A 26,402-nucleotide genomic window follows, 5' to 3' on the forward strand; every position below is an offset into this window, starting at 1 on the left:
ATGCTAAGCGAGCGATCTACCATTTGAGCTAATTCCCCATGTCTAGCTAAGACTCACATGTAATTCTTTGAGTCACTGGTTAATGACTCTTCAAAACAACTTCTAAACAGTTGTGAGAGAGCTGGCTCTTTATTACTTTTATATTTAAAAACCATCAACTAATTAATTATGACCATTACAGATACATAAATAGAAGTGAATGTGTTACCACAACTACACCATTCCAAGTCCCCATTAGGATCTATTATGTTATGATAGTGTTTCTGGAAATGGCTACTGCATTATTTTGAATACATGGGGGTTTTCCTTTAGGGTAGTTTGGCTGTGCAAAGCTGAGGGTTGCTGATACCAAGGGAAGTTGTTTGTTGTGGCTGTGGTGGAGAACACCTCCTTGATGGTATGTGAAGTTTGGTATTTCTGGTGAGTTTCCTTGGTCCAACAGCTAAAACACTGGAGAATGCGGGTATCGATCCCGCTACCTCTCGCATGCTAAGCGAGCGCTCTACCATTTGAGCTAATTCCCCATGTCTAGCTAAGACTCACATGTAATTCTTTGAGTCACTGGTTAATGACTCTTCAAAACAACTTCTAAACAGTTGTGAGAGAGCTGGCTCTTTATTACTTTTATATTTAAAAACCATCAACTAATTAATTATGACCATTACAGATACATAAATAGAAGTGAATGTGTTACCACAACTACACCATTCCAAGTCCCCATTAGGATCTATTATGTTACTATAGTGTTTCTGGAAATGGCTACTGCATTATTTTGAATACATGGTGGTATTTTTTCTTGGGGGTTTTCCTTTAGGGGAGTATGGCTGTGCAAAGCTGAGAGTTGCTGATACCAAGGGAAGTTGTTTGTCGTGGCTGTGGTGGAGAACACCTCCTTGATGGTATGTGAAGTTTGGTATTTCTGGTGAGTTTCCTTGGTCCAACAGCTAAAACACTGGAGAATGCGGGTATCGATCCCGCTACCTCTCGCATGCGAAGCAAGCGCTCTACCATTTGAGCTAATTCCCCATGTTTACCTAAGAGTCACATGTAATTCTTTGAGTCACTGGTTAATGACTCTTCAAAACAACTTCTAAACAGTTGTGAGAGCGCTGGCTCTTTATTACTTTTATATTTAAAAACCATCAACTAATTAGTTATGACCATTACAGATACATAAATGAAAGTGAATGTGTTACCACAACTACACCATTCCAAGTCCCCATTAGGATCTATCATGTTATGATAGTGTTTCTGGAAATGGCTACTGCATTATTTTGAATACATGGGGGTTTTCCTTTAGGGTAGTTTGGCTGTGCAAAGCTGAGGGTTGCTGATACCAAGGGAAGTTGTTTGTTGTGGCTGTGGTGGAGAACACCTCCTTGACGGTATGTGAACTTTGGTATTCATGGTGAGTTTCCTTGGTCCAACAGCTGAAACACTGGAGAATGCGGGTATCGATCCCGCTACCTCTCGCATGCTAAGCGAGCGCTCTACCATTTGAGCTAATTCCCCATGTCTAGCTAAGACTCACATGTAATTCTTTGAGTCACTGGTTAATGACTCTTCAAAACAACTTCTAAACAGTTGTGAGAGAGCTGGCTCTTTATTACTTTTATATTTAAAAACCATCAACTAATTAATTATGACCATTACAGATACATAAATAGAAGTGAATGTGTTACCACAACTACACCATTCCAAGTCCCCATTAGGATCTATTATGTTATGATAGTGTTTCTGGAAATGGCTACTGCATTATTTTGAATACATGGGGGTTTTCCTTTAGGGTAGTTTGGCTGTGCAAAGCTGAGGGTTGCTGATACCAAGGGAAGTTGTTTGTTGTGGCTGTGGTGGACAACACCTCCTTGACGGTATGTGAAGTTTGGTATTCATGATGAGTTTCCTTAGTCCAACAGCTGAAACACTGGAGAAAGCGGGTATCGATCCCGCTACCTCTCGCATGCTAAGCGAGCGCTCTACCATTTGAGCTAATTCCCCATGTCTAGCTAAGACTCACATGTAATTCTTTGAGTCACTGGTTAATGACTCTTCAAAACAACTTCTAAACAGTTGTGAGAGAGCTGGCTCTTTATTACTTTTATATTTAAAAACCATCAACTAATTAATTATGACCATTACAGATACATAAATAGAAGTGAATGTGTTACCACAACTACACCATTCCAAGTCCCCATTAGGATCTATTATGTTACGATAGTGTTTCTGGAAATGGCTACTGCATTATTTTGAATACATGGTGGTATTTTTTCTTGGGGGTTTTCCTTTAGGGGAGTATGGCTGTGCAAAGCTGAGAGTTGCTGATACCAAGGGAAGTTGTTTGTCGTGGCTGTGGTGGAGAACACCTCCTTGATGGTATGTGAAGTTTGGTATTTCTGGTGAGTTTCCTTGGTCCAACAGCTAAAACACTGGAGAATGCGGGTATCGATCCCGCTACCTCTCGCATGCGAAGCAAGCGCTCTACCATTTGAGCTAATTCCCCATGTTTACCTAAGAGTCACATGTAATCCTTTGAGTCACTGGTTAATGACTCTTCAAAACAACTTCTAAACAGTTGTGAGAGCGCTGGCTCTTTATTACTTTCATATTTAAAAACCATCAACTAATTAGTTATGACCATTACAGATACATAAATGAAAGTGAATGTGTTACCACAACTACACCATTCCAAGTCCCCATTAGGATCTATTATGTTATGATAGTGTTTCTGGAAATGGCTACTGCATTATTTTGAATACATGGGGGTTTTCCTTTAGGGGAGTATGGCTGTGCGAAGCTGAGAGTTGCTGATACCAAGGGAAGTTGTTTGTCGTGGCTGTGGTGGAGAACACCTCCTTGACGGTATGTGAAGTTTGGTATTTCTGGTGAGTTTCCTTGGTCCAACAACTAAAACACTGGAGAATGCGGGTATCGATCCCGCTACCTCTCGCATGCTAAGCGAGCGCTCTACCATTTGAGCTAATTCCCCATGTTTAGCTAAGACTCACATGTAATCCTTTGAGTCACTGGTTAATGACTCTTCAAAACAACTTCTAAACAGTTGTGAGAGCGCTGGCTCTTTATTACTTTTATATTTAAAAACCATCAACTAATTAGTTATGACCATTACAGATACATAAATGAAAGTGAATGTGTTACCACAACTACACCATTCCAAGTCCCCATTAGGATCTATTATGTTATGATAGTGTTTCTGGAAATGGCTACTGCATTATTTTGAATACATGGGGGTTTTCCTTTAGGGTAGTTTGGCTGTGCAAAGCTGAGGGTTGCTGATACCAAGGGAAGTTGTTTGTTGTGGCTGTGGTGGAGAACACCTCCTTGATGGTATGTGAAGTTTGGTATTTCTGGTGAGTTTCCTTGGTCCAACAGCTAAAACACTGGAGAATGCGGGTATCGATCCCGCTACCTCTCGCATGCTAAGCGAGCGCTCTACCATTTGAGCTAATTCCCCATGTTTAGCTAAGGCTCACATGTAATCCTTTGAGTCACTGGTTAATGACTCTTCAAAACAACTTCTAAACAGTTGTGAGAGAGCTGGCTCTTTATTACTTTTATATTTAAAAACCATCAACTAATTAATTATGACCATTACAGATACATAAATAGAAGTGAATGTGTTACCACAACTACACCATTCCAAGTCCCCATTAGGATCTATTATGTTACGATAGTGTTTCTGGAAATGGCTACTGCATTATTTTGAATACATGGTGGTATTTTTTCTTGGGGGTTTTCCTTTAGGGTAGTATGGCTGTGCAAAGCTGAGGGTTGCTGATACCTGCTGATACCAAGGGAAGTTGTTTGTCGTGGCTGTGGTGGAGAACACCTCCTTGATGGTATGTGAAGTTTGGTATTTCTGGTGACTTTCCTTGGTCCAACAGCTAAAACACTGGAGAATGCGGGTATCGATCCCGCTACCTCTCACATGCGAAGCAAGCGCTCTACCATTTCAGCTAATTCCCCATGTTTATCTAAGAGTCACATGTAATCCTTTGAGTCACTGGTTAATGACTCTTCAAAACAACTTCTAAACAGTTGTGAGAGAGCTGGCTCTTTATTACTTTTATATTTAAAAACCATCAACTAATTAATTATGACCATTACAGATACATAAATAGAAGTGAATGTGTTATCACAACTACACCATTCCAAGTCCCCATTAGGATCTATTATGTTATGATAGTGTTTCTGGAAATGGCTACTGCATTATTTTGAATACATGGGGGTTTTCCTTTAGGGGAGTATGGCTGTGCGAAGCTGAGAGTTGCTGATACCAAGGGAAGTTGTTTGTCGTGGCTGTGGTGGAGAACACCTCCTTGACGGTATGTGAAGTTTGGTATTTCTGGTGAGTTTCCTTGGTCCAACAACTAAAACACTGGAGAATGCAGGTATCGATCCCACTACCTCTCGCATGCTAAGCGAGCGCTCTACCATTTGAGCTAATTCCCCATGTTTAGCTAAGACTCACATGTAATCCTTTGAGTCACTGGTTAATGACTCTTCAAAACAACTTCTAAACAGTTGTGAGAGCGCTGGCTCTTTATTACTTTTACATTTAAAAACCATCAACTAATTAGTTATGACCATTACAGATACATAAATGAAAGTGAATGTGTTACCACAACTACACCATTCCAAGTCCCCATTAGGATCTATTATGTTATGATAGTGTTTCTGGAAATGGCTACTGCATTATTTTGAATACATGGTGGTATTTTTTCTTGGGGGTTTTCCTTTAGGGTAGTATGGCTGTGCAAAGCTGAAGGTTGCTGATACTAAGGGAAGTTGTTAGTTGTGGCTGTGGTGGAGAACACCTCCTTGACGGTATGTGAACTTTGGTATTCATGGTGAGTTTCCTTGGTCCAACAGCTGAAACACTGGAGAATGCGGGTATCGATCCCGCTACCTCTCGCATGCTAAGCGAGCGCTCTACCATTTGAGCTAATTCCCCATGTCTAGCTAAGACTCACATGTAATTCTTTGAGTCACTGGTTAATGACTCTTCAAAACAACTTCTAAACAGTTGTGAGAGAGCTGGCTCTTTATTACTTTTATATTTAAAAACCATCAACTAATTAATTATGACCATTACAGATACATAAATGAAAGTGAATGTGTTACCACAACTACACCATTCCAAGTCCCCATTAGGATCTATTATGTTACGATAGTGTTTCTGGAAATGGCTACTGCATTATTTTGAATACATGGTGGTATTTTTTCTTGGGGGTTTTCCTTTAGGGGAGTATGGCTGTGCAAAGCTGAGAGTTGCTGATACCAAGGGAAGTTGTTTGTCGTGGCTGTGGTGGAGAACACCTCCTTGACGGTATGTGAAGTTTGGTATTTCTGGTGAGTTTCCTTGGTCCAACAACTAAAACACTGGAGAATGCGGGTATCGATCCCGCTACCTCTCGCATGCTAAGCGAGCGCTCTACCATTTGAGCTAATTCCCCATGTCTAGCTAAGAGTCACATGTAATTCTTTGAGTCACTGGTTAATGACTCTTCAAAACAACTTCTAAACAGTTGTGAGAGAGCTGGCTCTTTATTACTTTTATATTTAAAAACCATCAACTAATTAGTTATGACCATTACAGATACATAAATGAAAGTGAATGTGTTACCACAACTACACCATTCCAAGTCCCCATTAGGATCTATTATGTTATGATAGTGTTTCTGGAAATGGCTACTGCATTATTTTGAATACATGGGGGTTTTCCTTTAGGGTAGTTTGGCTGTGCAAAGCTGAGGGTTGCTGATACCAAGGGAAGTTGTTTGTTGTGGCTGTGGTGGAGAACACCTCCTTGATGGTATGTGAAGTTTGGTATTTCTGGTGAGTTTCCTTGGTCCAACAGCTAAAACACTGGAGAATGCGGGTATCGATCCCGCTACCTCTCGCATGCTAAGCGAGCGCTCTACCATTTGAGCTAATTCCCCATGTTTAGCTAAGACTCACATGTAATCCTTTGAGTCACTGGTTAATGACTCTTCAAAACAACTTCTAAACAGTTGTGAGAGAGCTGGCTCTTTATTACTTTTATATTTAAAAACCATCAACTAATTAATTATGACCATTACAGATACATAAATAGAAGTGAATGTGTTACCACAACTACACCATTCCAAGTCCCCATTAGGATCTATTATGTTACGATAGTGTTTCTGGAAATGGCTACTGCATTATTTTGAATACATGGTGGTTTTCCTTTAGGGTAGTTTGGCTGTGCAAAGCTGAGGGTTGCTGATACCAAGGGAAGTTGTTTGTTGTGGCTGTGGTGGAGAACACCTCCTTGATGGTATGTGAAGTTTGGTATTTCTGGTGAGTTTCCTTGGTCCAACAGCTAAAACACTGGAGAATGCGGGTATCGATCCCGCTACCTCTCGCATGCTAAGCGAGCGCTCTACCATTTGAGCTAATTCCCCATGTTTAGGTAAGACTCACATGTAATCCTTTGAGTCACTGGTTAATGACTCTTCAAAACAACTTCTAAACAGTTGTGAGAGCGCTGGCTCTTTATTACTTTTATATTTAAAAACCATCAACTAATTAGTTATGACCATTACAGATACATAAATGAAAGTGAATGTGTTACCACAACTACACCATTCCAAGTCCCCATTAGGATCTATCATGTTATAATAGTGTTTCTGGAAATGGCTACTGCATTATTTTGAATACATGGTGGTATTTTTTCTTGGGGGTTTTCCTTTAGGGTAGTATGGCTGTGCAAAGCTGAAGGTTGCTGATACTAAGGGAAGTTGTTAGTTGTGGCTGTGGTGGAGAACACCTCCTTGACGGTATGTGAACTTTGGTATTCATGGTGAGTTTCCTTGGTCCAACAGCTGAAACACTGGAGAATGCGGGTATCGATCCCGCTACCTCTCGCATGCTAAGCGAGCGCTCTACCATTTGAGCTAATTCCCCATGTCTAGCTAAGACTCACATGTAATTCTTTGAGTCACTGGTTAATGACTCTTCAAAACAACTTCTAAACAGTTGTGAGAGAGCTGGCTCTTTATTACTTTTATATTTAAAAACCATCAACTAATTAATTATGACCATTACAGATACATAAATAGAAGTGAATGTGTTACCACAACTACACCATTCCAAGTCCCCATTAGGATCTATTATGTTATGATAGTGTTTTTGGAAATGGCTACTGCATTATTTTGAATACATGGGGGTTTTCCTTTAGGGTAGTTTGGCTGTGCAAAGCTGAGGGTTGCTGATACCAAGGGAAGTTGTTTGTTGTGGCTGTGGTGGAGAACACCTCCTTGACGGTATGTGAACTTTGGTATTCATGGTGAGTTTCCTTGGTCCAACAGCTGAAACACTGGAGAATGCGGGTATCGATCCCGCTACCTCTCGCATGCTAAGCGAGCGCTCTACCATTTGAGCTAATTCCCCATGTCTAGCTAAGACTCACATGTAATTCTTTGAGTCACTGGTTAATGACTCTTCAAAACAACTTCTAAACAGTTGTGAGAGAGCTGGCTCTTTATTACTTTTATATTTAAAAACCATCAACTAATTAGTTATGACCATTACAGATACATAAATGAAAGTGAATGTGTTACCACAACTACACCATTCCAAGTCCCCATTAGGATCTATTATGTTATGATAGTGTTTCTGGAAATGGCTACTGCATTATTTTGAATACATGGTGGTATTTTTTCTTGGGGGTTTTCCTTTAGGGTAGTATGGCTGTGCAAAGCTGAAGGTTGCTGATACTAAGGGAAGTTGTTAGTTGTGGCTGTGGTGGAGAACACCTCCTTGACGGTATGTGAACTTTGGTATTCATGGTGAGTTTCCTTGGTCCAACAGCTGAAACACTGGAGAATGCGGGTATCGATCCCGCTACCTCTCGCATGCTAAGCGAGCGCTCTACCATTTGAGCTAATTCCCCATGTTTAGCTAAGGCTCACATGTAATTCTTTGAGTCACTGGTTAATGACTCTTCAAAACAACTTCTAAACAGTTGTGAGAGAGCTGGCTCTTTATTACTTTTATATTTAAAAACCATCAACTAATTAGTTATGACCATTACAGATACATAAATGAAAGTGAATGTGTTACCACAACTACACCATTCCAAGTCCCCATTAGGATCTATTATGTTATGATAGTGTTTCTGGAAATGGCTACTGCATTATTTTGAATACATGGGGGTTTTCCTTTAGGGTAGTTTGGCTGTGCAAAGCTGAGGGTTGCTGATACCAAGGGAAGTTGTTTGTTGTGGCTGTGGTGGAGAACACCTCCTTGATGGTATGTGAAGTTTGGTATTTCTGGTGAGTTTCCTTGGTCCAACAGCTAAAACACTGTAGAATGCGGGTATCGATCCCGCTACCTCTCGCATGCTAAGCGAGCGCTCTACCATTTGAGCTAATTCCCCATGTTTAGCTAAGACTCACATGTAATCCTTTGAGTCACTGGTTAATGACTCTTCAAAACAACTTCTAAACAGTTGTGAGAGAGCTGGCTCTTTATTACTTTTATATTTAAAAACCATCAACTAATTAATTATGACCATTACAGATACATAAATAGAAGTGAATGTGTTACCACAACTACACCATTCCAAGTCCCCATTAGGATCTATTATGTTACGATAGTGTTTCTGGAAATGGCTACTGCATTATTTTGAATACATGGTGGTTTTCCTTTAGGGTAGTTTGGCTGTGCAAAGCTGAGGGTTGCTGATACCAAGGGAAGTTGTTTGTTGTGGCTGTGGTGGAGAACACCTCCTTGATGGTATGTGAAGTTTGGTATTTCTGGTGAGTTTCCTTGGTCCAACAGCTAAAACACTGGAGAATGCGGGTATCGATCCCGCTACCTCTCGCATGCTAAGCGAGCGCTCTACCATTTGAGCTAATTCCCCATGTTCAGCTAAGACTCACATGTAATCCTTTGAGTCACTGGTTAATGACTCTTCAAAACAACTTCTAAACAGTTGTGAGAGCGCTGGCTCTTTATTACTTTTATATTTAAAAACCATCAACTAATTAGTTATGACCATTACAGATACATAAATGAAAGTGAATGTGTTACCACAACTACACCATTCCAAGTCCCCATTAGGATCTATCATGTTATGATAGTGTTTCTGGAAATGGCTACTGCATTATTTTGAATACATGGTGGTATTTTTTCTTGGGGGTTTTCCTTTAGGGTAGTATGGCTGTGCAAAGCTGAAGGTTGCTGATACTAAGGGAAGTTGTTAGTTGTGGCTGTGGTGGAGAACACCTCCTTGATGGTATGTGAAGTTTGGTATTTCTGGTGAGTTTCCTTGGTCCAACAGCTGAAACACTGGAGAATGCGGGTATCGATCCCGCTACCTCTCGCATGCTAAGCGAGCGCTCTACCATTTGAGCTAATTCCCCATGTCTAGCTAAGACTCACATGTAATTCTTTGAGTCACTGGTTAATGACTCTTCAAAACAACTTCTAAACAGTTGTGAGAGAGCTGGCTCTTTATTACTTTTATATTTAAAAACCATCAACTAATTAATTATGACCATTACAGATACATAAATAGAAGTGAATGTGTTACCACAACTACACCATTCCAAGTCCCCATTAGGATCTATTATGTTATGATAGTGTTTCTGGAAATGGCTACTGCATTATTTTGAATACATGGGGGTTTTCCTTTAGGGTAGTTTGGCTGTGCAAAGCTGAGGGTTGCTGATACCAAGGGAAGTTGTTTGTTGTGGCTGTGGTGGAGAACACCTCCTTGACGGTATGTGAACTTTGGTATTCATGGTGAGTTTCCTTGGTCCAACAGCTGAAACACTGGAGAATGCGGGTATCGATCCCGCTACCTCTCGCATGCTAAGCAAGCCCTCTACCATTTGAGCTAATTCCCCATGTCTAGCTAAGACTCACATGTAATTCTTTGAGTCACTGGTTAATGACTCTTCAAAACAACTTCTAAACAGTTGTGAGAGAGCTGGCTCTTTATTACTTTTATATTTAAAAACCATCAACTAATTAATTATGACCATTACAGATACATAAATAGAAGTGAATGTGTTACCACAACTACACCATTCCAAGTCCCCATTAGGATCTATTATGTTATGATAGTGTTTCTGGAAATGGCTACTGCATTATTTTGAATACATGGGGGTTTTCCTTTAGGGTAGTTTGGCTGTGCAAAGCTGAGGGTTGCTGATACCAAAGGAAGTTGTTTGTTGTGGCTGTGGTGGAGAACACCTCCTTGACGGTATGTGAAGTTTGGTATTCATGGTGAGTTTCCTTAGTCCAACAGCTGAAACACTGGAGAATGCGGGTATCGATCCCGCTACCTCTCGCATGCTAAGCGAGCGCTCTACCATTTGAGCTAATTCCCCATGTCTAGCTAAGACTCACATGTAATTCTTTGAGTCACTGGTTAATGACTCTTCAAAACAACTTCTAAACAGTTGTAAGAGAGCTGGCTCTTTATTACTTTTATATTTAAAAACCATCAACTAATTAGTTATGACCATTACAGATACATAAATGAAAGTGAATGTGTTACCACAACTACACCATTCCAAGTCCCCATTAGGATCTATTATGTTACGATAGTGTTTCTGGAAATGGCTACTGCATTATTTTGAATACATGGTGGTATTTTTTCTTGGGGGTTTTCCTTTAGGGTAGTATGGCTGTGCAAAGCTGAAGGTTGCTGATACTAAGGGAAGTTGTTAGTTGTGGCTGTGGTGGACAACACCTCCTTGACGGTATGTGAACTTTGGTATTCATGGTGAGTTTCCTTGGTCCAACAGCTGAAACACTGGAGAATGCGGGTATCGATCCCGCTACCTCTCACATGCTAAGCGAGCGCTCTACCATTTGAGCTAATTCCCCATGTCTAGCTAAGACTCACATGTAATTCTTTGAGTCACTGGTTAATGACTCTTCAAAACAACTTCTAAACAGTTGTGAGAGAGCTGGCTCTTTATTACTTTTATATTTAAAAACCATCAACTAATTAATTATGACCATTACAGATACATAAATGAAAGTGAATGTGTTACCACAACTACACCATTCCAAGTCCCCATTAGGATCTATTATGTTACGATAGTGTTTCTGGAAATGGCTACTGCATTATTTTGAATACATGGTGGTATTTTTTCTTGGGGGTTTTCCTTTAGGGGAGTATGGCTGTGCAAAGCTGAGAGTTGCTGATACCAAGGGAAGTTGTTTGTCGTGGCTGTGGTGGAGAACACCTCCTTGACGGTATGTGAAGTTTGGTATTTCTGGTGAGTTTCCTTGGTCCAACAACTAAAACACTGGATAATGCGGGTATCGATCCCGCTACCTCTCGCATGCTAAGCGAGCGCTCTACCATTTGAGCTAATTCCCCATGTCTAGCTAAGAGTCACATGTAATTCTTTGAGTCACTGGTTAATGACTCTTCAAAACAACTTCTAAACAGTTGTGAGAGAGCTGGCTCTTTATTACTTTTATATTTAAAAACCATCAACTAATTAGTTATGACCATTACAGATACATAAATGAAAGTGAATGTGTTACCACAACTACACCATTCCAAGTCCCCATTAGGATCTATTATGTTATGATAGTGTTTCTGGAAATGGCTACTGCATTATTTTGAATACATGGGGGTTTTCCTTTAGGGTAGTTTGGCTGTGCAAAGCTGAGGGTTGCTGATACCAAGGGAAGTTGTTTGTTGTGGCTGTGGTGGAGAACACCTCCTTGATGGTATGTGAAGTTTGGTATTTCTGGTGAGTTTCCTTGGTCCAACAGCTAAAACACTGGAGAATGCGGGTATCGATCCCGCTACCTCTCGCATGCTAAGCGAGCGCTCTACCATTTGAGCTAATTCCCCATGTTTAGCTAAGACTCACATGTAATCCTTTGAGTCACTGGTTAATGACTCTTCAAAACAACTTCTAAACAGTTGTGAGAGAGCTGGCTCTTTATTACTTTTATATTTAAAAACCATCAACTAATTAATTATGACCATTACAGATACATAAATAGAAGTGAATGTGTTACCACAACTACACCATTCCAAGTCCCCATTAGGATCTATTATGTTACGATAGTGTTTCTGGAAATGGCTACTGCATTATTTTGAATACATGGTGGTTTTCCTTTAGGGTAGTTTGGCTGTGCAAAGCTGAGGGTTGCTGATACCAAGGGAAGTTGTTTGTTGTGGCTGTGGTGGAGAACACCTCCTTGATGGTATGTGAAGTTTGGTATTTCTGGTGAGTTTCCTTGGTCCAACAGCTAAAACACTGGAGAATGCGGGTATCGATCCCGCTACCTCTCGCATGCTAAGCGAGCGCTCTACCATTTGAGCTAATTCCCCATGTTTAGCTAAGACTCACATGTAATCCTTTGAGTCACTGGTTAATGACTCTTCAAAACAACTTCTAAACAGTTGTGAGAGCGCTGGCTCTTTATTACTTTTATATTTAAAAACCATCAACTAATTAGTTATGACCATTACAGATACATAAATGAAAGTGAATGTGTTACCACAACTACACCATTCCAAGTCCCCATTAGGATCTATCATGTTATGATAGTGTTTCTGGAAATGGCTACTGCATTATTTTGAATACATGGTGGTATTTTTTCTTGGGGGTTTTCCTTTAGGGTAGTATGGCTGTGCAAAGCTGAAGGTTGCTGATACTAAGGGAAGTTGTTAGTTGTGGCTGTGGTGGAGAACACCTCCTTGACGGTATGTGAACTTTGGTATTCATGGTGAGTTTCCTTGGTCCAACAGCTGAAACACTGGAGAATGCGGGTATCGATCCCGCTACCTCTCGCATGCTAAGCGAGCGCTCTACCATTTGAGCTAATTCCCCATGTCTAGCTAAGACTCACATGTAATTCTTTGAGTCACTGGTTAATGACTCTTCAAAACAACTTCTAAACAGTTGTGAGAGAGCTGGCTCTTTATTACTTTTATATTTAAAAACCATCAACTAATTAATTATGACCATTACAGATACATAAATAGAAGTGAATGTGTTACCACAACTACACCATTCCAAGTCCCCATTAGGATCTATTATGTTACGATAGTGTTTCTGGAAATGGCTACTGCATTATTTTGAATACATGGTGGTATTTTTTCTTGGGGGTTTTCCTTTAGGGGAGTATGGCTGTGCAAAGCTGAGAGTTGCTGATACCAAGGGAAGTTGTTTGTCGTGGCTGTGGTGGAGAACACCTCCTTGATGGTATGTGAAGTTTGGTATTTCTGGTGAGTTTCCTTGGTCCAACAGCTAAAACACTGGAGAATGCGGGTATCGATCCCTCTACCTCTCGCATGCGAAGCAAGCGCTCTACCATTTGAGCTAATTCCCCATGTTTACCTAAGAGTCACATGTAATCCTTTGAGTCACTGGTTAATGACTCTTCAAAACAACTTCTAAACAGTTGTGAGAGCGCTGGCTCTTTATTACTTTTATATTTAAAAACCATCAACTAATTAGTTATGACCATTACAGATACATAAATGAAAGTGAATGTGTTACCACAACTACACCATTCCAAGTCCCCATTAGGATCTATTATGTTATGATAGTGTTTCTGGAAATGGCTACTGCATTATTTTGAATACATGGGGGTTTTCCTTTAGGGGAGTATGGCTGTGCGAAGCTGAGAGTTGCTGATACCAAGGGAAGTTGTTTGTCGTGGCTGTGGTGGAGAACACCTCCTTGACGGTATGTGAAGTTTGGTATTTCTGGTGAGTTTCCTTGGTCCAACAACTAAAACACTGGAGAATGCGGGTATCGATCCCGCTACCTCTCGCATGCTAAGCGAGCGCTCTACCATTTGAGCTAATTCCCCATGTTTAGCTAAGACTCACATGTAATCCTTTGAGTCACTGGTTAATGACTCTTCAAAACAACTTCTAAACAGTTGTGAGAGCGCTGGCTCTTTATTACTTTTATATTTAAAAACCATCAACTAATTAGTTATGACCATTACAGATACATAAATGAAAGTGAATGTGTTACCACAACTACACCATTCCAAGTCCCCATTAGGATCTATTATGTTATGATAGTGTTTCTGGAAATGGCTACTGCATTATTTTGAATACATGGGGGCTTTCCTTTAGGGTAGTTTGGCTTTGCAAAGCTGAGGGTTGCTGATACCAAGGGAAGTTGTTTGTTGTGGCTGTGGTGGAGAACACCTCCTTGATGGTATGTGAAGTTTGGTATTTCTGGTGAGTTTCCTTGGTCCAACAGCTAAAACACTGGAGAATGCGGGTATCGATCCCGCTACCTCTCGCATGCTAAGCGAGCGCTCTACCATTTGAGCTAATTCCCCATGTTTAGCTAAGGCTCACATGTAATCCTTTGAGTCACTGGTTAATGACTCTTCAAAACAACTTCTAAACAGTTGTGAGAGAGCTGGCTCTTTATTACTTTTATATTTAAAAACCATCAACTAATTAATTATGACCATTACAGATACATAAATAGAAGTGAATGTGTTACCACAACTACACCATTCCAAGTCCCCATTAGGATCTATTATGTTACGATAGTGTTTCTGGAAATGGCTACTGCATTATTTTGAATACATGGTGGTATTTTTTCTTGGGGGTTTTCCTTTAGGGTAGTATGGCTGTGCAAAGCTGAGGGTTGCTGATACCTGCTGATACCAAGGGAAGTTGTTTGTCGTGGCTGTGGTGGAGAACACCTCCTTGATGGTATGTGAAGTTTGGTATTTCTGGTGAGTTTCCTTGGTCCAACAGCTAAAACACTGGAGAATGCGGGTATCGATCCCGCTACCTCTCACATGCGAAGCAAGCGCTCTACCATTTCAGCTAATTCCCCATGTTTATCTAAGGGTCACATGTAATCCTTTGAGTCACTGGTTAATGACTCTTCAAAACAACTTCTAAACAGTTGTGAGAGCGCTGGCTCTTTATTACTTTTATATTTAAAAACCATCAACTAATTAATTATGACCATTACAGATACATAAATAGAAGTGAATGTGTTATCACAACTACACCATTCCAAGTCCCCATTAGGATCTATTATGTTATGATAGTGTTTCTGGAAATGGCTACTGCATTATTTTGAATACATGAGGGTTTTCCTTTAGGGGAGTATGGCTGTGCGAAGCTGAGAGTTGCTGATACCAAGGGAAGTTGTTTGTCGTGGCTGTGGTGGAGAACACCTCCTTGACGGTATGTGAAGTTTGGTATTTCTGGTGAGTTTCCTTGGTCCAACAACTAAAACACTGGAGAATGCGGGTATCGATCCCGCTACCTCTCGCATGCTAAGCGAGCGCTCTACGATTTGAGCTAATTCCCCATGTTTAGCTAAGACTCACATGTAATCCTTTGAGTCACTGGTTAATGACTCTTCAAAACAACTTCTAAACAGTTGTGAGAGCGCTGGCTCTTTATTACTTTTATATTTAAAAACCATCAACTAATTAGTTATGACCATTACAGATACATAAATGAAAGTGAATGTGTTACCACAACTACACCATTCCAAGTCCCCATTAGGATCTATTATGTTATGATAGTGTTTCTGGAAATGGCTACTGCATTATTTTGAATACATGGGGGTTTTCCTTTAGGGTAGTTTGGCTGTGCAAAGCTGAGGGTTGCTGATACCAAGGGAAGTTGTTTGTCGTGGCTGTGGTGGAGAACACCTCCTTGACGGTATGTGAAGTTTGGTATTTCTGGTGAGTTTCCTTAGTCCAACAGCTGAAACACTGGAGAATGCGGGTATCGATCCCGCTACCTCTCACATGCTAAGCGAGCGCTCTACCATTTGAGCTAATTCCCCATGTCTAGCTAAGACTCACATGTAATTCTTTGAGTCACTGGTTAATGACTCTTCAAAACAACTTCTAAACAGTTGTGAGAGAGCTGGCTCTTTATTACTTTTATATTTAAAAACCATCAACTAATTAATTATGACCATTACAGATACATAAATAGAAGTGAATGTGTTACCACAACTACACCATTCCAAGTCCCCATTAGGATCTATTATGTTACGATAGTGTTTCTGGAAATGGCTACTGCATTATTTTGAATACATGGTGGTATTTTTTCTTGGGGGTTTTCCTTTAGGGGAGTATGGCTGTGCAAAGCTGAGAGTTGCTGATACCAAGGGAAGTTGTTTGTCGTGGCTGTGGTGGAGAACACCTCCTTGACGGTATGTGAAGTTTGGTATTTCTGGTGAGTTTCCTTGGTCCAACAACTAAAACACTGGAGAATGCGGGTATCGATCCCGCTACTTCTCGCATGCTAAGCGAGCGCTCTACCATTTGAACTAATTCCCCATGTTTATCTAAGACTCACATGTAATCCTTTGAGTCACTGGTTAATGACTCTTCAAAACAACTTCTAAACAGTTGTGAGAGTGCTGGCTCTTTATTACTTTTATATTTAAAAACCATCAACTAATTAGTTATGACCATTACAGATACATAAATGAATGTGAATGTGTTACCACAACTACACCATTCCGAGTCCCCATTAGGATCTATTATGTTATGATAGTGTTTCTGCAAATGGCTACTGCATTATTTTGAATACATGGTGGTATTTTTTCTTGGGGGTTTTCCTTTAGGGTAGTATGGCTGTGCAAAGCTGAGGGTTGCTGATACCAAGGGAAGTTGTTTGTCGTGGCTGTGGTGGAGAACACCTCCTTGATGGTATGTGAAGTTTGGTATTTCTGGTGAGTTTCCTTGGTCCAACAGCTAAAACACTGGAGAATGCGGGTATCGATCCCGCTACCTCTCGCATGCGAAGCAAGCGCTCTACCAATTGAGCTAATTCCCCATGTTTATCGAAGAGTCACATGTAATCCTTTGAGTCACTGGTTAATGACTCTTCAAAACAACTTCTAAACAGTTGTGAGAGCGCTGGCTCTTTATTACTTTTATATTTAAAAACCATCAACTAATTAGTTATGACCATTACAGATACATAAATGAAAGTGAATGTGTTACCACAACTACACCATTCCAAGTCCCCATTAGGATCTATTATGTTATGATAGTGTTTCTGGAAATGGCTACTGCATTATTTTGAATACATGGGGGTTTTCCTTTAGGGTAGTTTGGCTGTGCAAAGCTGAGGGTTGCTGATACCAAGGGAAGTTGTTTGTCGTGGCTGTGGTGGAGAACACCTCCTTGACGGTATGTGAAGTTTGGTATTTCTGGTGAGTTTCCTTAGTCCAACAGCTGAAACACTGGAGAATGCGGGTATCGATCCCGCTACCTCTCACATGCTAAGCGAGCGCTCTACCATTTGAGCTAATTCCCCATGTCTAGCTAAGACTCACATGTAATTCTTTGAGTCACTGGTTAATGACTCTTCAAAACAACTTCTAAACAGTTGTGAGAGAGCTGGCTCTTTATTACTTTTATATTTAAAAACCATCAACTAATTAATTATGACCATTACAGATACATAAATAGAAGTGAATGTGTTACCACAACTACACCATTCCAAGTCCCCATTAGGATCTATTATGTTACGATAGTGTTTCTGGAAATGGCTACTGCATTATTTTGAATACATGGTGGTATTTTTTCTTGGGGGTTTTCCTTTAGGGGAGTATGGCTGTGCAAAGCTGAGAGTTGCTGATACCAAGGGAAGTTGTTTGTCGTGGCTGTGGTGGAGAACACCTCCTTGACGGTATGTGAAGTTTGGTATTTCTGGTGAGTTTCCTTGGTCCAACAACTAAAACACTGGAGAATGCGGGTATCGATCCCGCTACTTCTCGCATGCTAAGCGAGCGCTCTACCATTTGAACTAATTCCCCATGTTTATCTAAGACTCACATGTAATCCTTTGAGTCACTGGTTAATGACTCTTCAAAACAACTTCTAAACAGTTGTGAGAGCGCTGGCTCTTTATTACTTTTATATTTAAAAACCATCAACTAATTAGTTATGACCATTACAGATACATAAATGAATGTGAATGTGTTACCACAACTACACCATTCCAAGTCCCCATTAGGATCTATTATGTTACGATAGTGTTTCTGGAAATGGCTACTGCATTATTTTGAATACATGGTGGTATTTTTTCTTGGGGGTTTTCCTTTAGGGGAGTATGGCTGTGCAAAGCTGAGAGTTGCTGATACCAAGGGAAGTTGTTTGTCGTGGCTGTGGTGGAGAACACCTCCTTGATGTTATGTGAAGTTTGGTATTTCTGGTGAGTTTCCTTGGTCCAACAGCTAAAACACTGGAGAATGCGGGTATCGATCCCGCTACCTCTCGCATGCGAAGCAAGCGCTCTACCATTTGAGCTAATTCCCCATGTTTACCTAAGAGTCACATGTAATCCTGAGTCACTGGTTAATGACTCTTCAAAACAACTTCTAAACAGTTGTGAGAGCGCTGGCTCTTTATTACTTTTATATTTAAAAACCATCAACTAATTAGTTATGACCATTACAGATACATAAATGAAAGTGAATGTGTTACCACAACTACACCATTCCAAGTCCCCATTAGGATCTATTATGTTATGATAGTGTTTCTGGAAATGGCTACTGCATTATTTTGAATACATGGGGGTTTTCCTTTAGGGGAGTATGGCTGTGCGAAGCTGAGAGTTGCTGATACCAAGGGAAGTTGTTTGTCGTGGCTGTGGTGGAGAACACCTCCTTGACGGTATGTGAAGTTTGGTATTTCTGGTGAGTTTCCTTGGTCCAACAACTAAAACACTGGAGAATGCGGGTATCGATCCCGCTACCTCTCGCATGCTAAGCGAGCGCTCTACCATTTGAGCTAATTCCCCATGTTTAGCTAAGACTCACATGTAATCCTTTGAGTCACTGGTTAATGACTCTTCAAAACAACTTCTAAACAGTTGTGAGAGCGCTGGCTCTTTATTACTTTTATATTTAAAAACCATCAACTAATTAGTTATGACCATTACAGATACATAAATGAAAGTGAATGTGTTACCACAACTACACCATTCCAAGTCCCCATTAGGATCTATTATGTTATGATAGTGTTTCTGGAAATGGCTACTGCATTATTTTGAATACATGGGGGTTTTCCTTTAGGGTAGTTTGGCTGTGCAAAGCTGAGGGTTGCTGATACCAAGGGAAGTTGTTTGTTGTGGCTGTGGTGGAGAACACCTCCTTGATGGTATGTGAAGTTTGGTATTTCTGGTGAGTTTCCTTGGTCCAACAGCTAAAACACTGGAGAATGCGGGTATCGATCCCGCTACCTCTCGCATGCTAAGCGAGCGCTCTACCATTTGAGCTAATTCCCCATGTTTAGCTAAGGCTCACATGTAATCCTTTGAGTCACTGGTTAATGACTCTTCAAAACAACTTCTAAACAGTTGTGAGAGAGCTGGCTCTTTATTACTTTTATATTTAAAAACCATCAACTAATTAATTATGACCATTACAGATACATAAATAGAAGTGAATGTGTTACCACAACTACACCATTCCAAGTCCCCATTAGGATCTATTATGTTACGATAGTGTTTCTGGAAATGGCTACTGCATTATTTTGAATACATGGTGGTATTTTTTCTTGGGGGTTTTCCTTTAGGGGAGTATGGCTGTGCAAAGCTGAGAGTTGCTGATACCAAGGGAAGTTGTTTGTCGTGGCTGTGGTCGAGAACACCTCCTTGACGGTATGTGAAGTTTGGTATTCATGGTGAGTTTCCTTGGTCCAACAGCTGAAACATTGGAGAATGCGGGTATCGATCCCGCTACCTCTCGCATGCTAAGCGAGCGCTCTACCATTTGAGCTAATTCCCCATGTCTAGCTAAGAGTCACATGTAATTCTTTGAGTAACTGGTTAATGACTCTTCAAAACAACTTCTAAACAGTTGTGAGAGAGCTGGCTCTTTATTACTTTTATATTTAAAAACCATCAACTAATTAATTATGACCATTACAGATACATAAATAGAAGTGAATGTGTTACCACAACTACACCATTCCAAGTCCCCATTAGGATGTATTATGTTATGATAGTGTTTCTGGAAATGGCTACTGCATTATTTTGAATACATGGGGGTTTTCCTTTAGGGTAGTTTGGCTGTGCAAAGCTGAGGGTTGCTGGTACCAAGGGAAGTTGCTTGTTGTGGCTGTGGTGGAGAACACCTCCTTGACGGTATGTGAAGTTTGGTATTCATGGTGAGTTTCCTTAGTCCAACAGCTGAAACACTGGAGAATGCGGGTATCGATCCCGCTACCTCTCGCATGCTAAGCGAGCGCTCTACCATTTGAGCTAATTCCCCATGTCTAGCTAAGACTCACATGTAATTCTTTGAGTCACTGGTTAATGACTCTTCAAAACAACTTCTAAACAGTTGTGAGAGAGCTGGCTCTTTATTACTTTTATATTTAAAAACCATCAACTAATTAATTATGACCATTACAGATACATAAATAGAAGTGAATGTGTTACCACAACTACACCATTCCAAGTCCCCATTAGGATCTATTATGTTACGATAGTGTTTCTGGAAATGGCTACTGCATTATTTTGAATACATGGTGGTATTTTTTCTTGGGGGTTTTCCTTTAGGGGAGTATGGCTGTGCAAAGCTGAGAGTTGCTGATACCAAGGGAAGTTGTTTGTCGTGGCTGTGGTGGAGAACACCTCCTTGATGTTATGTGAAGTTTGATATTTCTGGTGAGTTTCCTTGGTCCAACAGCTAAAACACTGGAGAATGCGGGTATCGATCCCGCTACCTCTCGCATGCGAAGCAAGCGCTCTACCATTTGAGCTAATTCCCCATGTTTACCTAAGAGTCACATGTAATCCTGAGTCACTGGTTAATGACTCTTCAAAACAACTTCTAAACAGTTGTGAGAGCGCTGGCTCTTTATTACTTTTATATTTAAAAACCATCAACTAATTAGTTATGACCATTACAGATACATAAATGAAAGTGAATGTGTTACCACAACTACACCATTCCAAGTCCCCATTAGGATCTATTATGTTATGATAGTGTTTCTGGAAATGGCTACTGCATTATTTTGAATACATGGGGGTTTTCCTTTAGGGGAGTATGGCTGTGCGAAGCTGAGAGTTGCTGATACCAAGGGAAGTTGTTTGTCGTGGCTGTGGTGGAGAACACCTCCTTGACGGTATGTGAAGTTTGGTATTTCTGGTGAGTTTCCTTGGTCCAACAACTAAAACACTGGAGAATGCGGGTATCGATCCCGCTACCTCTCGCATGCTAAGCGAGCGCTCTACCATTTGAGCTAATTCCCCATGTTTAGCTAAGACTCACATGTAATCCTTTGAGTCACTGGTTAATGACTCTTCAAAACAACTTCTAAACAGTTGTGAGAGCGCTGGCTCTTTATTACTTTTATATTTAAAAACCATCAACTAATTAGTTATGACCATTACAGATACATAAATGAAAGTGAATGTGTTACCACAACTACACCATTCCAAGTCCCCATTAGGATCTATTATGTTATGATAGTGTTTCTGGAAATGGCTACTGCATTATTTTGAATACATGGGGGTTTTCCTTTAGGGTAGTTTGGCTGTGCAAAGCTGAGGGTTGCTGATACCAAGGGAAGTTGTTTGTTGTGGCTGTGGTGGAGAACACCTCCTTGATGGTATGTGAAGTTTGGTATTTCTGGTGAGTTTCCTTGGTCCAACAGCTAAAACACTGGAGAATGCGGGTATCGATCCCGCTACCTCTCGCATGCTAAGCGAGCGCTCTACCATTTGAGCTAATTCCCCATGTTTAGCTAAGGCTTACATGTAATCCTTTGAGTCACTGGTTAATGACTCTTCAAAACAACTTCTAAACAGTTGTGAGAGAGCTGGCTCTTTATTACTTTTATATTTAAAAACCATCAACTAATTAATTATGACCATTACAGATACATAAATAGAAGTGAATGTGTTACCACAACTACACCATTCCAAGTCCCCATTAGGATCTATTATGTTACGATAGTGTTTCTGGAAATGGCTACTGCATTATTTTGAATACATGGTGGTATTTTTTCTTGGGGGTTTTCCTTTAGGGGAGTATGGCTGTGCAAAGCTGAGAGTTGCTGATACCAAGGGAAGTTGTTTGTCGTGGCTGTGGTCGAGAACACCTCCTTGACGGTATGTGAAGTTTGGTATTCATGGTGAGTTTCCTTGGTCCAACAGCTGAAACATTGGAGAATGCGGGTATCGATCCCGCTACCTCTCGCATGCTAAGCGAGCGCTCTACCATTTGAGCTAATTCCCCATGTCTAGCTAAGAGTCACATGTAATTCTTTGAGTAACTGGTTAATGACTCTTCAAAACAACTTCTAAACAGTTGTGAGAGAGCTGGCTCTTTATTACTTTTATATTTAAAAACCATCAACTAATTAATTATGACCATTACAGATACATAAATAGAAGTGAATGTGTTACCACAACTACACCATTCCAAGTCCCCATTAGGATGTATTATGTTATGATAGTGTTTCTGGAAATGGCTACTGCATTATTTTGAATACATGGGGGTTTTCCTTTAGGGTAGTTTGGCTGTGCAAAGCTGAGGGTTGCTGGTACCAAGGGAAGTTGCTTGTTGTGGCTGTGGTGGAGAACACCTCCTTGACGGTATGTGAAGTTTGGTATTCATGGTGAGTTTCCTTAGTCCAACAGCTGAAACACTGGAGAATGCGGGTATCGATCCCGCTACCTCTCGCATGCTAAGCGAGCGCTCTACCATTTGAGCTAATTCCCCATGTCTAGCTAAGACTCACATGTAATTCTTTGAGTCACTGGTTAATGACTCTTCAAAACAACTTCTAAACAGTTGTGAGAGAGCTGGCTCTTTATTACTTTTATATTTAAAAACCATCAACTAATTAATTATGACCATTACAGATACATAAATAGAAGTGAATGTGTTACCACAACTACACCATTCCAAGTCCCCATTAGGATCTATTATGTTACGATAGTGTTTCTGGAAATGGCTACTGCATTATTTTGAATACATGGTGGTATTTTTTCTTGGGGGTTTTCCTTTAGGGGAGTATGGCTGTGCAAAGCTGAGAGTTGCTGATACCAAGGGAAGTTGTTTGTCGTGGCTGTGGTGGAGAACACCTCCTTGATGTTATGTGAAGTTTGGTATTTCTGGTGAGTTTCCTTGGTCCAACAGCTAAAACACTGGAGAATGCGGGTATCGATCCCGCTACCTCTCGCATGCGAAGCAAGCGCTCTACCATTTGAGCTAATTCCCCATGTTTACCTAAGAGTCACATGTAATCCTGAGTCACTGGTTAATGACTCTTCAAAACAACTTCTAAACAGTTGTGAGAGCGCTGGCTCTTTATTACTTTTATATTTAAAAACCATCAACTAATTAGTTATGACCATTACAGATACATAAATGAAAGTGAATGTGTTACCACAACTACACCATTCCAAGTCCCCATTAGGATCTATTATGTTATGATAGTGTTTCTGGAAATGGCTACTGCATTATTTTGAATACATGGGGGTTTTCCTTTAGGGGAGTATGGCTGTGCGAAGCTGAGAGTTGCTGATACCAAGGGAAGTTGTTTGTCGTGGCTGTGGTGGAGAACACCTCCTTGACGGTATGTGAAGTTTGGTATTTCTGGTGAGTTTCCTTGGTCCAACAACTAAAACACTGGAGAATGCGGGTATCGATCCCGCTACCTCTCGCATGCTAAGCGAGCGCTCTACCATTTGAGCTAATTCCCCATGTTTAGCTAAGACTCACATGTAATCCTTTGAGTCACTGGTTAATGACTCTTCAAAACAACTTCTAAACAGTTGTGAGAGCGCTGGCTCTTTATTACTTTTATATTTAAAAACCATCAACTAATTAGTTATGACCATTACAGATACATAAATGAAAGTGAATGTGTTACCACAACTACACCATTCCAAGTCCCCATTAGGATCTATTATGTTATGATAGTGTTTCTGGAAATGGCTACTGCATTATTTTGAATACATGGGGGTTTTCCTTTAGGGTAGTTTGGCTGTGCAAAGCTGAGGGTTGCTGATACCAAGGGAAGTTGTTTGTTGTGGCTGTGGTGGAGAACACCTCCTTGATGGTATGTGAAGTTTGGTATTTCTGGTGAGTTTCCTTGGTCCAACAGCTAAAACACTGGAGAATGCGGGTATCGATCCCGCTACCTCTCGCATGCTAAGCGAGCGCTCTACCATTTGAGCTAATTCCCCATGTTTAGCTAAGGCTCACATGTAATCCTTTGAGTCACTGGTTAATGACTCTTCAAAACAACTTCTAAACAGTTGTGAGAGAGCTGGCTCTTTATTACTTTTATATTTAAAAACCATCAACTAATTAATTATGACCATTACAGATACATAAATAGAAGTGAATGTGTTACCACAACTACACCATTCCAAGTCCCCATTAGGATCTATTATGTTACGATAGTGTTTCTGGAAATGGCTACTGCATTATTTTGAATACATGGGGGTTTTCCTTTAGGGGAGTATGGCTGTGCGAAGCTGAGAGTTGCTGATACCAAGGGAAGTTGTTTGTCGTGGCTGTGGTGGAGAACACCTCCTTGACGGTATGTGAAGTTTGGTATTTCTGGTGAGTTTCCTTGGTCCAACAACTAAAACACTGGAGAATGCAGGTATCGATCCCGCTACCTCTCGCATGCTAAGCGAGCGCTCTACCATTTGAGCTAATTCCCCATGTTTAGCTAAGACTCACATGTAATCCTTTGAGTCACTGGTTAATGACTCTTCAAAACAACTTCTAAACAGTTGTGAGAGCGCTGGCTCTTTATTACTTTTATATTTAAAAACCATCAACTAATTAGTTATGACCATTACAGATACATAAATGAAAGTGAATGTGTTACCACAACTACACCATTCCAAGTCCCCATTAGGATCTATTATGTTATGATAGTGTTTCTGGAAATGGCTACTGCATTATTTTGAATACATGGGGGTTTTCCTTTAGGGGAGTATGGCTGTGCAAAGCTGAGGGTTGCTGATACCAAGGGAAGTTGTTTGTTGTGGCTGTGGTGGAGAACACCTCCTTGACGGTATGTGAAGTTTGGTATTCATGGTGAGTTTCCTTGGTCCAACAGCTGAAACACTGGAGAATGCGGGTATCGATCCCGCTACCTCTCGCATGCTAAGCGAGCGCTCTACCATTTGAGCTAATTCCCCATGTCTAACTAAGACTCACATGTAATTCTTTGAGTCACTGGTTAATGACTCTTCAAAACAACTTCTAAACAGTTGTGAGAGAGCTGGCTCTTTATTACTTTTATATTTAAAAACCATCAACTAATTAGTTATGACCATTACAGATACATAAATGAAAGTGAATGTGTTACCACAACTACACCATTCCAAGTCCCCATTAGGATCTATTATGTTATGATAGTGTTTCTGGAAATGGCTACTGCATTAGTTTGAATACATAGGGGTTTTCCTTTAGGGTTGTTTGGCTGTGCAAAGCTGAGGGTTGCTGATACCAAGGGAAGTTGTTTGTTGTGGCTGTGGTGGAGAACACCTCCTTGACGGTATGTGAAGTTTGGTATTCATGGTGAGTTTCCTTGGTCCAACAGCTGAAACACTGGAGAATGCGGGTATCGATCCCGCTACCTCTCGCATGCTAAGCGAGCGCTCTACCATTTGAGCTAATTCCCCATGTCTAACTAAGACTCACATGTAATTCTTTGAGTCACTGGTTAATGACTCTTCAAAACAACTTCTAAACAGTTGTGAGAGAGCTGGCTCTTTATTACTTTTATATTTAAAAACCATCAACTAATTAATTATGACCATTACAGATACATAAATAGAAGTGAATGTGTTACCACAACTACACCATTCCAAGTCCCCATTAGGATCTATTATGTTACGATAGTGTTTCTGGAAATGGCTACTGCATTATTTTGAATACATGGTGGTATTTTTTCTTGGGGGTTTTCCTTTAGGGTAGTATGGCTGTGCAAAGCTGAGGGTTGCTGATACTAAGGGAAGTTGTTAGTCGTGGCTGTGGTCGAGAACACCTCCTTGACGGTATGTGAAGTTTGGTATTCATGGTGAGTTTCCTTGGTCCAACAGCTGAAACATTGGAGAATGCGGGTATCGATCCCGCTACCTCTCGCATGCTAAGCGAGCGCTCTACCATTTGAGCTAATTCCCCATGTCTAGCTAAGAGTCACATGTAATTCTTTGAGTCACTGGTTAATGACTCTTCAAAACAACTTCTAAACAGTTGTGAGAGAGCTGGCTCTTTATTACTTTTATATTTAAAAACCATCAACTAATTAGTTATGACCATTACAGATACATAAATGAAAGTGAATGTGTTACCACAACTACACCATTCCAAGTCCCCATTAGGATCTATTATGTTATGATAGTGTTTCTGGAAATGGCTACT

General features: G+C 40.5%; 42 non-coding genes across 42 annotated transcripts; all 42 read right to left on the reverse strand.

Moving 5' to 3' along the window:
* Positions 1-451: 451 nt before the first annotated feature.
* Positions 452-524, reverse strand: trnaa-agc (transfer RNA alanine (anticodon AGC)). The gene has a single exon. It is a non-coding gene; the product is annotated as a tRNA-Ala (tRNA).
* A 429-nt stretch (positions 525-953) lies between these two features.
* trnaa-cgc (transfer RNA alanine (anticodon CGC)) lies at positions 954-1,026 on the reverse strand. Its single transcript has one exon. It is a non-coding gene; the product is annotated as a tRNA-Ala (tRNA).
* A 413-nt stretch (positions 1,027-1,439) lies between these two features.
* trnaa-agc (transfer RNA alanine (anticodon AGC)) lies at positions 1,440-1,512 on the reverse strand. The gene has a single exon. It is a non-coding gene; the product is annotated as a tRNA-Ala (tRNA).
* Positions 1,513-2,427: 915 nt separating this feature from the next.
* Positions 2,428-2,500, reverse strand: trnaa-cgc (transfer RNA alanine (anticodon CGC)). The gene has a single exon. It is a non-coding gene; the product is annotated as a tRNA-Ala (tRNA).
* Positions 2,501-2,913: 413 nt separating this feature from the next.
* trnaa-agc (transfer RNA alanine (anticodon AGC)) lies at positions 2,914-2,986 on the reverse strand. The gene has a single exon. It is a non-coding gene; the product is annotated as a tRNA-Ala (tRNA).
* Positions 2,987-3,399: 413 nt separating this feature from the next.
* On the reverse strand, positions 3,400-3,472 carry trnaa-agc (transfer RNA alanine (anticodon AGC)). Its single transcript has one exon. It is a non-coding gene; the product is annotated as a tRNA-Ala (tRNA).
* A 1,427-nt stretch (positions 3,473-4,899) lies between these two features.
* On the reverse strand, positions 4,900-4,972 carry trnaa-agc (transfer RNA alanine (anticodon AGC)). The gene has a single exon. It is a non-coding gene; the product is annotated as a tRNA-Ala (tRNA).
* A 429-nt stretch (positions 4,973-5,401) lies between these two features.
* trnaa-agc (transfer RNA alanine (anticodon AGC)) lies at positions 5,402-5,474 on the reverse strand. Its single transcript has one exon. It is a non-coding gene; the product is annotated as a tRNA-Ala (tRNA).
* Positions 5,475-5,887: 413 nt separating this feature from the next.
* On the reverse strand, positions 5,888-5,960 carry trnaa-agc (transfer RNA alanine (anticodon AGC)). The gene has a single exon. It is a non-coding gene; the product is annotated as a tRNA-Ala (tRNA).
* A 413-nt stretch (positions 5,961-6,373) lies between these two features.
* Positions 6,374-6,446, reverse strand: trnaa-agc (transfer RNA alanine (anticodon AGC)). The gene has a single exon. It is a non-coding gene; the product is annotated as a tRNA-Ala (tRNA).
* A 429-nt stretch (positions 6,447-6,875) lies between these two features.
* On the reverse strand, positions 6,876-6,948 carry trnaa-agc (transfer RNA alanine (anticodon AGC)). The gene has a single exon. It is a non-coding gene; the product is annotated as a tRNA-Ala (tRNA).
* Positions 6,949-7,361: 413 nt separating this feature from the next.
* trnaa-agc (transfer RNA alanine (anticodon AGC)) lies at positions 7,362-7,434 on the reverse strand. The gene has a single exon. It is a non-coding gene; the product is annotated as a tRNA-Ala (tRNA).
* A 429-nt stretch (positions 7,435-7,863) lies between these two features.
* Positions 7,864-7,936, reverse strand: trnaa-agc (transfer RNA alanine (anticodon AGC)). Its single transcript has one exon. It is a non-coding gene; the product is annotated as a tRNA-Ala (tRNA).
* An 899-nt stretch (positions 7,937-8,835) lies between these two features.
* Positions 8,836-8,908, reverse strand: trnaa-agc (transfer RNA alanine (anticodon AGC)). Its single transcript has one exon. It is a non-coding gene; the product is annotated as a tRNA-Ala (tRNA).
* A 429-nt stretch (positions 8,909-9,337) lies between these two features.
* trnaa-agc (transfer RNA alanine (anticodon AGC)) lies at positions 9,338-9,410 on the reverse strand. The gene has a single exon. It is a non-coding gene; the product is annotated as a tRNA-Ala (tRNA).
* Positions 9,411-10,309: 899 nt separating this feature from the next.
* On the reverse strand, positions 10,310-10,382 carry trnaa-agc (transfer RNA alanine (anticodon AGC)). Its single transcript has one exon. It is a non-coding gene; the product is annotated as a tRNA-Ala (tRNA).
* Positions 10,383-10,811: 429 nt separating this feature from the next.
* Positions 10,812-10,884, reverse strand: trnaa-agc (transfer RNA alanine (anticodon AGC)). Its single transcript has one exon. It is a non-coding gene; the product is annotated as a tRNA-Ala (tRNA).
* A 915-nt stretch (positions 10,885-11,799) lies between these two features.
* Positions 11,800-11,872, reverse strand: trnaa-agc (transfer RNA alanine (anticodon AGC)). The gene has a single exon. It is a non-coding gene; the product is annotated as a tRNA-Ala (tRNA).
* A 413-nt stretch (positions 11,873-12,285) lies between these two features.
* trnaa-agc (transfer RNA alanine (anticodon AGC)) lies at positions 12,286-12,358 on the reverse strand. Its single transcript has one exon. It is a non-coding gene; the product is annotated as a tRNA-Ala (tRNA).
* A 429-nt stretch (positions 12,359-12,787) lies between these two features.
* On the reverse strand, positions 12,788-12,860 carry trnaa-agc (transfer RNA alanine (anticodon AGC)). The gene has a single exon. It is a non-coding gene; the product is annotated as a tRNA-Ala (tRNA).
* Positions 12,861-13,775: 915 nt separating this feature from the next.
* trnaa-agc (transfer RNA alanine (anticodon AGC)) lies at positions 13,776-13,848 on the reverse strand. Its single transcript has one exon. It is a non-coding gene; the product is annotated as a tRNA-Ala (tRNA).
* Positions 13,849-14,261: 413 nt separating this feature from the next.
* trnaa-agc (transfer RNA alanine (anticodon AGC)) lies at positions 14,262-14,334 on the reverse strand. Its single transcript has one exon. It is a non-coding gene; the product is annotated as a tRNA-Ala (tRNA).
* Positions 14,335-15,745: 1,411 nt separating this feature from the next.
* Positions 15,746-15,818, reverse strand: trnaa-agc (transfer RNA alanine (anticodon AGC)). The gene has a single exon. It is a non-coding gene; the product is annotated as a tRNA-Ala (tRNA).
* A 931-nt stretch (positions 15,819-16,749) lies between these two features.
* trnaa-cgc (transfer RNA alanine (anticodon CGC)) lies at positions 16,750-16,822 on the reverse strand. Its single transcript has one exon. It is a non-coding gene; the product is annotated as a tRNA-Ala (tRNA).
* Positions 16,823-17,235: 413 nt separating this feature from the next.
* trnaa-agc (transfer RNA alanine (anticodon AGC)) lies at positions 17,236-17,308 on the reverse strand. The gene has a single exon. It is a non-coding gene; the product is annotated as a tRNA-Ala (tRNA).
* Positions 17,309-18,239: 931 nt separating this feature from the next.
* On the reverse strand, positions 18,240-18,312 carry trnaa-cgc (transfer RNA alanine (anticodon CGC)). Its single transcript has one exon. It is a non-coding gene; the product is annotated as a tRNA-Ala (tRNA).
* A 411-nt stretch (positions 18,313-18,723) lies between these two features.
* trnaa-agc (transfer RNA alanine (anticodon AGC)) lies at positions 18,724-18,796 on the reverse strand. Its single transcript has one exon. It is a non-coding gene; the product is annotated as a tRNA-Ala (tRNA).
* Positions 18,797-19,209: 413 nt separating this feature from the next.
* trnaa-agc (transfer RNA alanine (anticodon AGC)) lies at positions 19,210-19,282 on the reverse strand. Its single transcript has one exon. It is a non-coding gene; the product is annotated as a tRNA-Ala (tRNA).
* Positions 19,283-19,711: 429 nt separating this feature from the next.
* On the reverse strand, positions 19,712-19,784 carry trnaa-agc (transfer RNA alanine (anticodon AGC)). Its single transcript has one exon. It is a non-coding gene; the product is annotated as a tRNA-Ala (tRNA).
* Positions 19,785-20,197: 413 nt separating this feature from the next.
* Positions 20,198-20,270, reverse strand: trnaa-agc (transfer RNA alanine (anticodon AGC)). The gene has a single exon. It is a non-coding gene; the product is annotated as a tRNA-Ala (tRNA).
* A 429-nt stretch (positions 20,271-20,699) lies between these two features.
* trnaa-cgc (transfer RNA alanine (anticodon CGC)) lies at positions 20,700-20,772 on the reverse strand. Its single transcript has one exon. It is a non-coding gene; the product is annotated as a tRNA-Ala (tRNA).
* A 411-nt stretch (positions 20,773-21,183) lies between these two features.
* Positions 21,184-21,256, reverse strand: trnaa-agc (transfer RNA alanine (anticodon AGC)). Its single transcript has one exon. It is a non-coding gene; the product is annotated as a tRNA-Ala (tRNA).
* Positions 21,257-21,669: 413 nt separating this feature from the next.
* Positions 21,670-21,742, reverse strand: trnaa-agc (transfer RNA alanine (anticodon AGC)). The gene has a single exon. It is a non-coding gene; the product is annotated as a tRNA-Ala (tRNA).
* Positions 21,743-22,171: 429 nt separating this feature from the next.
* trnaa-agc (transfer RNA alanine (anticodon AGC)) lies at positions 22,172-22,244 on the reverse strand. Its single transcript has one exon. It is a non-coding gene; the product is annotated as a tRNA-Ala (tRNA).
* A 413-nt stretch (positions 22,245-22,657) lies between these two features.
* trnaa-agc (transfer RNA alanine (anticodon AGC)) lies at positions 22,658-22,730 on the reverse strand. Its single transcript has one exon. It is a non-coding gene; the product is annotated as a tRNA-Ala (tRNA).
* A 429-nt stretch (positions 22,731-23,159) lies between these two features.
* trnaa-cgc (transfer RNA alanine (anticodon CGC)) lies at positions 23,160-23,232 on the reverse strand. Its single transcript has one exon. It is a non-coding gene; the product is annotated as a tRNA-Ala (tRNA).
* Positions 23,233-23,643: 411 nt separating this feature from the next.
* trnaa-agc (transfer RNA alanine (anticodon AGC)) lies at positions 23,644-23,716 on the reverse strand. The gene has a single exon. It is a non-coding gene; the product is annotated as a tRNA-Ala (tRNA).
* A 413-nt stretch (positions 23,717-24,129) lies between these two features.
* trnaa-agc (transfer RNA alanine (anticodon AGC)) lies at positions 24,130-24,202 on the reverse strand. Its single transcript has one exon. It is a non-coding gene; the product is annotated as a tRNA-Ala (tRNA).
* Positions 24,203-24,615: 413 nt separating this feature from the next.
* trnaa-agc (transfer RNA alanine (anticodon AGC)) lies at positions 24,616-24,688 on the reverse strand. The gene has a single exon. It is a non-coding gene; the product is annotated as a tRNA-Ala (tRNA).
* Positions 24,689-25,101: 413 nt separating this feature from the next.
* trnaa-agc (transfer RNA alanine (anticodon AGC)) lies at positions 25,102-25,174 on the reverse strand. The gene has a single exon. It is a non-coding gene; the product is annotated as a tRNA-Ala (tRNA).
* A 413-nt stretch (positions 25,175-25,587) lies between these two features.
* Positions 25,588-25,660, reverse strand: trnaa-agc (transfer RNA alanine (anticodon AGC)). The gene has a single exon. It is a non-coding gene; the product is annotated as a tRNA-Ala (tRNA).
* A 429-nt stretch (positions 25,661-26,089) lies between these two features.
* Positions 26,090-26,162, reverse strand: trnaa-agc (transfer RNA alanine (anticodon AGC)). Its single transcript has one exon. It is a non-coding gene; the product is annotated as a tRNA-Ala (tRNA).
* Positions 26,163-26,402: the final 240 nt, after the last annotated feature.

Source organism: Brienomyrus brachyistius, chromosome 2 (genome assembly GCF_023856365.1).
Source record: "Brienomyrus brachyistius isolate T26 chromosome 2, BBRACH_0.4, whole genome shotgun sequence".
NCBI classification, from domain to species: domain Eukaryota; kingdom Metazoa; phylum Chordata; class Actinopteri; order Osteoglossiformes; family Mormyridae; genus Brienomyrus; species Brienomyrus brachyistius.